This window comes from Tenrec ecaudatus, chromosome 2, assembly GCF_050624435.1.
Source record: "Tenrec ecaudatus isolate mTenEca1 chromosome 2, mTenEca1.hap1, whole genome shotgun sequence".
NCBI lineage: Eukaryota > Metazoa > Chordata > Mammalia > Afrosoricida > Tenrecidae > Tenrec > Tenrec ecaudatus.
In genome coordinates, this window is record NC_134531.1 from 204099 (window position 1) to 213407 (window position 9309).

General features: G+C 44.8%; 1 non-coding gene across 1 annotated transcript; it reads right to left on the reverse strand.

Annotated features, from left to right (window-relative positions):
- Positions 1-2775: 2775 nt before the first annotated feature.
- Positions 2776-2910, reverse strand: LOC142442134 (small nucleolar RNA SNORA5). The gene has a single exon (XR_012783376.1). It is a non-coding gene; the product is annotated as a small nucleolar RNA SNORA5 (small nucleolar RNA).
- Positions 2911-9309: the final 6399 nt, after the last annotated feature.

A 9309-nucleotide genomic window follows, 5' to 3' on the forward strand; every position in this document is an offset into this window, starting at 1 on the left:
GAAGAAAACATGAGTTCCAAGAATCCTCAGGAGGCCATGCTCACACAGAGGCCTCATTGACTATGACCTGATTGACAGGCTACACTCCATCCCATTCACTCTTAATCCTCTCAAATTGACACGTGATTATATAACTACCACAAAACAAGAACTAGAGGTCTGAGTACGACAAGTCACATGCATGTTTCAGAATGGGTGGACTTTTCCAGAACACTCATATATATTGGATGAAGACCACCCCCTCAAGGAAGCTTCCTTACACCAGATCACAAAATAGAGTATGATTACATAATATTGAGAACCATGGCCTAACCAGTTGGTACAAGAACACCAACAATCATAAGGGTCCCCCTTTGAGCTCAGATACCACTTGTCCTGATTAAATAGCATCTCCTCCTCAGAGACGCTACTGGGTGTCAGCCTCACAGAGTTGTCCTTCCAAATGTTCCTCCCAAATTGTCTTAATTCCAGTTTCTTTTCATTTTATCCTTAACCCTGGGGGTGATGGCTATTTATTTCAGCTCTATCTAAATGACATCTGTGGGACTCTTTTTCACTCTTTAGTCACTTCTTAATGGTTATTTATATGAAGTTAATATTTATGCCTAGTTAGCTATTAACCCATCACCATTGAGTAAATTCCAACTCACAGCAACACAGTGGGACAGAAGAGAACTGCTCCACAGTGCCGCCTAGGCTGTTGTCTTCATGGGAGTCTGCCACATCTTTCTTCCACCAAACAGCTGGTAGGTTTGAACTGTTGACCTTTTGGATTGCACTCAAATAGGTAACCAGTGCACCTCTAAGACCCTCAATGAGGTGAATCAAAATTGTGGTGTGACCGCAGCAATGGGCTCCAACCTAGCAAGCGCTGGGAAGGTGGCACAGGACCAGCGACGCTTTGCTCTGTCTTACTTAGTGTGTGATTTATGGATCTCAATGACATGTATAATACCAATAATTACTTTCGGTAAAATTCCTTCATTATTCAATTCATGGGAAATATAAAGTTGTTATTAGTGGTGATTTATATTTATTGACAAATAGTTCACATCTAATCAAATTCAATAGGTCAATCATGTTAAGAAGAGTTGTACAATCATCACCACAATTAATTTGAGAACATTTTCTTCTTTCTTGAACGCATCACTGTTAATTCTTTATTTTCCCCAAACCTCCTGGCCCTACCCCTAGGACACTATTAGCCCAGTTACTGACTACAGGTTTTCCAATCCTAGATTTGGTATCAGAGTGCCATGAGTTCAGCTGCAAACTGCAAGGTCAGCAGTTCAAAACCAAAAGCCACTCTGAGGAGAAACATGGGATTTCCTGCTTCCATAAAGGGCTAGTTTCAGAAAGCCATGGGGCAGTTCTACCCTGCCCTATAGTCACTATGAGTCAGAATTGACTCAGTGACAATGCGGTTTTTTAAAATTTTATATTTCATAGACAGAAAAGTAGGATTTCATATACAGTAGAAACATGCAAAACAAAATTAAAAGACCAATCGCCCCATAAAACAAACAAACAAAAAGGAACAAAACAACAGCAAAATAAAACAGAGGAAAATCTCACCTGAAAAGAAAGTATAGAATATTAAGAACTGGAACAGATTTAAACTGGGTCAAAGGGTTAGGGTTTTCTGGTATTCTACTCCCTAAGTTAAGATCCATCTGGCTTCAGCAGTGCTTTCCTTGTTTGACATCGTCTTCTCAGTCTGGCCCCAACCTCTAGCAGCTTCCTGTCGATGTACTACTGCAACCTTCGTTGAACGATCTTCAGCAACATTTTACTTGCGTGTGCGATCAATGATACTGTTTTATAATCTGCACTTTCTGTTAGGCCACCTTTCTTGGAATGGGTAACAATATAGAGATAGTTTAGTCTGTTGGGCAAGTAGCTGTCTTCCAAATTTCCTGCCTCAGATGAGTGAGTGCTTCTGGTGCTTCTTGAAACATTTCTTGAAACCATCTTCTTGAAACATTTCAATTGGTGTTTCATCAGTTCCTAGAGCCTGGTTTTGCGCTCATGCTTTCAATGCAGCTTGGACTTCTTCCTTCAATACCATTGCCTCTCACTCATATGTTATCTCTTGAAATGATGGAATGTTGACTAGTTCTTTTTGGTACAATGAATCAGAGTAGAATATATATATAATATTGGGGGCTCATACAATTCTTATCACAATCCATACATACATCCTTTGTGTCAAGCACATTTGTACATTTGTTGCCCTCATAATTCCCAAAACATTTGCTTTCTACTTGAGCCCTTGGTATCAGCTCCTCACTTCCCCGCTTCCTCCCTCCCCCCTCCCTCAGGAACCCTTGATAATTTATATATTATTATTATTATTATTTCCTATCTTACACTTTAATGTCTCCCTTCACCCACTTTTATGTTGTTCATCCCCCAGGGAGGAGGTTATATGTAGATCCTTGTATTCGGTTCCCCCTTTCCACCCCACCCTTCCTCCACCCTTATGGTATCACCACTCTAAGCACTGGTCCTGAAGGGATGGATAATCTGTCCTGGATTCCCTGTGTTTCCAGTTCCTATCTGTACCAGTGTACATCCTCTGCTCTAGCCATATTTTAAAGGTAGAATTGGGATCATGATAGTGGGAGGAGGGGGAAACATTTAGGAACTAGAGGAAAGTTGCACGTTTCATTGTTGCTACACTGCACCCTGACTGGCTTGTCTCCTACCTGAGACCCTTCTGTAAAGGGGTGTCCAGTTGCCTACAAATGGATCTTGGGTCCATATATATTTCTTCAATGTCTGTAACAAAATTTATCCCTGAGGCTCAGCAGCGAGGAACAGGGTCCATGAGTTACAGTGTCTCTGTAGCAGCCTCTTGGGCCAGTGCCAGCCATGGGTGGGGCAGGCACTGAATTTGACACAGCTGCCATATACATATTTTAATGCTCTCTACATCATGCAATATTTTGCCAATAGAATCTTCCAATATTTCAACTGGAGGATTGCATTTTTCTTTAGTTCTTTCAGTTCAAGAAATGCTGAATGTGTTCTTCCTTTATGGTTTGCTGATTCTAGCTTTTACAGACATACGTAAGCACACACATCCTTGGTTATGTTTCTGTGAGTTAAGCAATGGCAAATGCAGTCATTCAAACCTACCAGCAGGGTTAGATGGAGCTGTCTGCTTTCATAAAGATTTACAGTTTGGGACACCCTGGTCGGGTCAATAGAAGTTGGAATAGGTTTCATGGCAGTAGGTATACTGAACCTGCACATACACGTATAATAAACTTCCTCGACATACAACCCCCCCCACCTATGACTTTGCTATTAAAAACAAAATGAAAGTATAGTCTTTTATTCTACCAGAACCTATTTTTTTCCTCTATACCCAGAGACAATTATTTTCATTTTTGGTGTTTATTCTTTACATCTTATTTTTTTTAATTAAAAAAAAATTCAAGTGCATCTTTTGACCACCTACTACAAAATATAAGACTTTAGCATGCTTCTACCAATCCTCAGCATGTTTGTCATCTGCTTATTGTGGTTCTGCATCATATTTTATTAAATTCCTTTTCTGAGATGGCCATTGTTATGTCTACATTGGTATGTCTATATCTACAGCTGAGCCACAAAGTGTTGTCGCCAAGTGCAATCAAGTCAGTTCTGACTCACAGGGGCCTTGTGGACACCAGCAGGAAACCGTGCCCAGGCCGGTGCCATTCTCACAATTGTCCTTTTGGTTGAGCCCTTGCTGCAGCCACCATGCACATCCACCTTTTTGAGGGGTGTCCTCTCTGTGGTGGCCCCTCTATTTTACCAGTCAGAGTGTGCTGTCCCAGTGGTTTGTCTTTCCCGATAGCATGCCTGATGTGTGTATGGTGAAATATCTTCATCCTGGCTTCTAAGGAGCACTGTGGCCATATTTCTTCCAAGACAGCTTTGTTTGTTCTGGCAGCCCACAGGGCTGTCAATAGTGTTCTTTATCAACACTATAATTCACATGCATTGATTTACCTTCAACCTTCCTTAGTCAATGTCCAAATTTCACATGCATATGAAGTGATTGAAAATACCATGGCTTGGGTCAGTTGTACCTTAGTCCTCAAAGTAAAATACTTGCTTTTTAACATGTTAAAGAGGTCTTGTGTAGGACATTAATCTAATGAAATGCATTATTTCATCTCTGGACTGCTACTCCCATGAGTATTGATTGTGAATCCGAGCAGGACAAAATCCTTGACATCTTCAGTCTTTCCTCCATTTCAAGAGGTGGCATATGAGCAAGAACCAGTGGTACTGAAAGAAGATGTCCAAGCTCCACTGAAAGCAAGAACCCCAAACCAGGCTCCAGGAATTGATAGAAATGTTTCAAAAAGCCGATGAAGCACTTGAGGAACTCACTCATCTAAGCCAGGAAATTTTTAAGACAGCTACTGGGCCAACAGACTGAAAGAGATTTATTTTTGTACCTATTCCAAAGAAAGGTAGTTTAACAGAGTGCACAAATTAGTGAACAGTCTCATTAATATCATATGCAAGTAAAATTTGCTCAAGATCATTGAACCACGGCTGTAGCAGTACAGTGACAGCGAGTTAGGTGTCAGAGGTTTAGGCTGGATTCAGAAGAGGATGTAAAATGGGATAGCATTGCTGATGTCAGACGGACCTTGATGGATATTAGAGAATGCCAGAAAGATGTTTACTGGTATTTTATTGACTACACTAAAGCATTCAACTGTGTGTACCATGACAAACTATGGCAGTGAGAAGAATAGGAATCCCAATTTTATGCTCACGAAGAACCTGTGCATGGATCAAGAGGCAGTTGTGAGAACAGAAGAAAGGGCTACTGGCTGTATGGTTTAGAATCAGGACAGTTGTGAGTTAGGGTTCCATCCTCTCACAGTATTTGTTCAATCGGTATGCTGGCATCAGGATTTGAGGAAAGCTTAATAACAACCTGAAATATATAGATGACACAACCTCGCTGCTGAAAATGATTGACTTGAAGCACTTGCTGATTAAGATCAAGGATTTAAGCCTTCAGTATGGATTACAACTGAATGTAAAGAAAATCAAAACCCTCACATCTGGACCAATAGGTAACATCATGGCAAATGGAGAAATGATTGATGTTTTTAAGAATTTTGTCCTCAATCAGTGCTCATGGAAGCATCAGCCCAGACATCAAAGGGCACATTGCATGGGGCCTCTTTTAAGTGTCTACAAGCAAGGATGTTACTGTGAGGATTAAGGCACACATGACTGAAGGCATGCTATTTTCAATGCCTCATATGCGTGTGAAAGCTGGATGTTGAATAATGAAGACTGAAGAAGTCTAAATGCTTTTGAATTATGGTGCTGGAGAATAGTGAAAGTACCATAACTGCCAGAAGGACAAACCAATACGTCCTGGAAGAAGTATGCCAGAGGACTCCTTAGAGGCAAGGATGGGGAGACTTTGCCTCCAGGACTTTGCACGTGTTATCAAGAGAGCCCTTGGTAAAGTAACAAAGCAGCCTAAAAAGAGGAAGAACTACAAAAGGTGGTTGTATCAGTGGGTGCAACTAGAAGAACACTGTAGCGACCTGGCGGTGTTTCGTTCTTGTGCACTTGAGCTGGAACTGACCCAATGGCACCTAACAACAAGAGCTGTTGGTCCAGTTGTGAAGGTTTTGATTCTCTTTACAATGGGTTGTCATCCACACTGAAGGCTGCAATCCTTGATCTTCAGTACCAAGCACTTCAAGCCCTCCTCATTTTCAGCAAGCAAGGTCGTGTCATCTGCATATCTCAGGTTGCTAATAAACCTTTCTCCATTTCTGATACCGAATTCTTCTTCATATCGTCCAACCCGCTGATGATTTACTCAATATACAGATTGAATAAGCATGAGGAGAGGATAAAACCTACCTTTCCTCTTTTTAAACCATGTATTATGCCTTTGTGGTCTTACAGTGGTGCCGTTTCCACCTGAACACAATGGAGTGTTCTGGAATTCCTATTCTTCGCAGGGTTAGTCACAGTTTGTTATTAAGCACACAATCACAGTTGAATACCTTATGTAGTCAATAAAACAGGAGCAAGCATCTTTTTCTGATGTTCGCTGCTTTTAGCCAAGATCCATCTGGCATCAGCAATGATGTCTCTGTTCCATGTTGGGTCATCTTTCTTTAGGATTTGTATAAATATGAATCTCTTCCAGTCAGTTGGCCAGGCAGTTGTTTTCCAAATTGTTTGGCATAAATGAATATTTCCATTTTATCAGACTGTTGAAACATTTCAATAGGTATTCCATCAATTCTTGGATCCTGGTTTTTGGTTTCTACTTTCTTTTTTTTTACAGTAGAGAAGAATTCTATTTTTGAAAAGATATATTTCTATATCTACATTTTTGATCGATTTTATTTTATTTTTTCTTTAAAAAAATCATTCTATTGGGTACTCATACAACTTTGATCACAATCCATAGATACATCAGTTGTACAAAGCACATTTGTACATTCATTACCCTCATCGTTCTCAAAACACCTGCTCTCCATGTAAGCCCCTGGCATCAGCTCCTCATTTCCCCCCTCCCTCTCCGCTCCCCGCTCTCTCGTGAATGAATAATAGTTCTATCGACTGGATTTCCTTTGTATCCAGCCACAGACAGCACTGTACCGCAAGGCAGACCTGGAAATGTCCTTTAATTGATGAATGTGATGGTGTCCTTCCCGGTGCAGTCAACCACAGGACTTTCTGATGCCAAAGGGTCACCACTAGTCCACTTCAGCTCAAGCATGACTTCATGCATTCCATCCCATTCTTGGTAATGTCTGGTTTTCCTAGATTCAGGCTTGGTGTGGTCCAAGTTCAAGGGGGTGGCGGCGGGTTTGGGTTTGGGAATCCGTATAGAAGCAGACTGCCACGGTTTTCTGCCACCGGGGGAGGTCAGACCACCAGTCCTTCTGTGAAGCAGCTGGGTGCTTGGTCGTCAGGCCACTAGTGCTCCTGAAGCCATCGGGAGGACCTGCCACTGTCTTTAGTGTCTGACCTCCACGTTGGTGCCCCCTGAGTGGGCTGGCGTCCACAGCAACTGTCTGTGTAACCCAATGAAACACTGCCTGGTCCAGGTCTATCCTCCTGTTTATTGAATGTCTCCTCCAAAATTGGGACATTTAGGCATGAATGTGGATTTACGTGGGTCCCTCACCTCCTGCTGCCCTTCCCCCATGGAGGACTGTGGACCCAGCAGGGTCACCTGGAAATGGTGGAGTGCGAGGTCCAAGGTGAGCTGACAGACAGGCTGTGGGATGCCCAGGGCACGCTCTCTCATTGGGGGACTGTCTGGGGACAGTCCTCTGCCGTATCCAGGGAGGTTCCTGTGGAGAGGAGCGAGGACATGCTATGGACCACTGTCCCCTTCTCCTGCTCCTGAAGCCTCTGATGACTGCAGTCCACAAAGGACCCCAAACCCAAACCACCCATTGAAGCCACTCCTGAATTTCTGACCCACACAAGCTGTGTGAGGTAATGAATGTGGGCTGTGTTTGAGGGCAACACATCCCCCACAACAGAAAAGCAACATCCCACGTGTGCACAAGAACCCACAACCAACAAGAACTGGCGTAGATGAAGGTTATCCCAAGTCAGGCCTGCTCTCCTTTGAGGTCAGCCCGCCCTGCCCTCTGTGAGGGTCCTTGAGAGCCTGTGTCTGCCTCTACTCACCCCATCCCTCCTGGCTGCCCACCCCCAGAGCTCGGACAGACGCCCCTGGGCTGCTCTGCGTTCAGGCTTGACGCATGTTCTTGACAGGACTGGACTAGTCCGCAGACCCTGGTGCCTCTGTCCTCAGTCCCAGGGCGGCCTGCCCCCACCCAGCCACCTCCGGTCTCGGCTGTCCCATGCTGGTGTGACTTTAAAATAATGGAGCTTGCAGATGACCGGAGTAGACATTTCAGACAGAGTTATGGAAACGGCCACCAAACGCACGAGAAGATGCTCAGCATCACTGGCTCAACCAAACCCGAACCACGCCCACTGCCGGCCAATGGATTCCAGCTGGCAGTGACCCACTCGAGGGCCCTTACGGGAGCCCCCAGCCTCATCTTCCTCCCGAGGAGTGGAGGCTCGACCGCTGACCGTTCAGGTAACAGCCCAGTGCCCGGTCCTCCATACCGCCTCGGCTCTTTTCATTAACCTTGTCATTGTCATCGTCGTTAGGGAGGGGATATCAAGTGAGTTTCAACTGACAGCAACCCTATGGCTGACAGAGGCAATTCCCCGGACTCGCACCAGCCGCACAATTGTGACATTTGAGCCCATTGTCGCACCCACCCTGTCAACCTATCTCGCTGAGGGGCTTTCTCTTTTGCACCGACTTTCTGCTTTCGCAAGCACGAGCTCCTTTCCCGGCGCCCGATCTGTCTCGCCACCCTTGCTTCTGAAGAGCATTCTGGTTGCATTTCTAAGAAAGGTCCACGTGGTTTCCTGCTAGAGCGTGGCACAGTCCGCCATCTTCATCAGCGCCATCACGGAACCCCGTTCACTTCTCCTCGGTCTTCCGTCTTCAGTGTCCCACCTTCCCATCCCGATGAGGCAGTTGGACATACCATGGCTCGAGGCAGGCAGCTCGTGGTCCCCAGAGCAGCATCCTCGCTTTTCCGTACTCTGAACGATGCACCACCTCGAGAAGAACGGGGACTCCAGGACATTTGATTGTGCTCACGTGGAACTTGTACATGAATCTCAAGGCAGTTGTGCAAATAGAGCAAGGGAGTCCTGCCTGGCTAACGGCCAGGAACGAGGTGTGTCAGGGCTGCATCCTCTCACCAGACTTATTCCATCTGTGTGCGGAGCCAATCCCCAGAGAAGCTGGAGGCTGTGAAGAAGAATGCGGCATCAGGCTTGGAGCAAAGCTTGAGCGATGCAGAGGACACAACTCTGCTTGCTAAAAGTGAGCAGGACTTGAAGTCCTTGCTGATGAAGATCAAGGACTGAAGCCTTCAGGATGGTTGAAGACTCAAAATAAAGAAGCCCCAAAGCCTCTCAACTGGACCATTCGTTCAGTGACGTCATAATAAATGGAGAACAGGTTACAGCTGTCCTGGAGTTCGTCTTGCCTGGGCCAATGCTTCACTGGGGAAACTGCGGCACAGGACCTCTCTAGCGTATTGTAAGGCAAGGACGTTGGTTTGAGGTCTAAGGCGAGCCTGACTCCAGCCAGGGCATTTTCAGTTGCCTCATCTGCATGTGAAAGCTGGACATTGATGAAGGAGAACTGAAGAAGAATCCATGCATCTGATCGATGGTGCTGCTGGAGAAGATGATGGGAGGTCC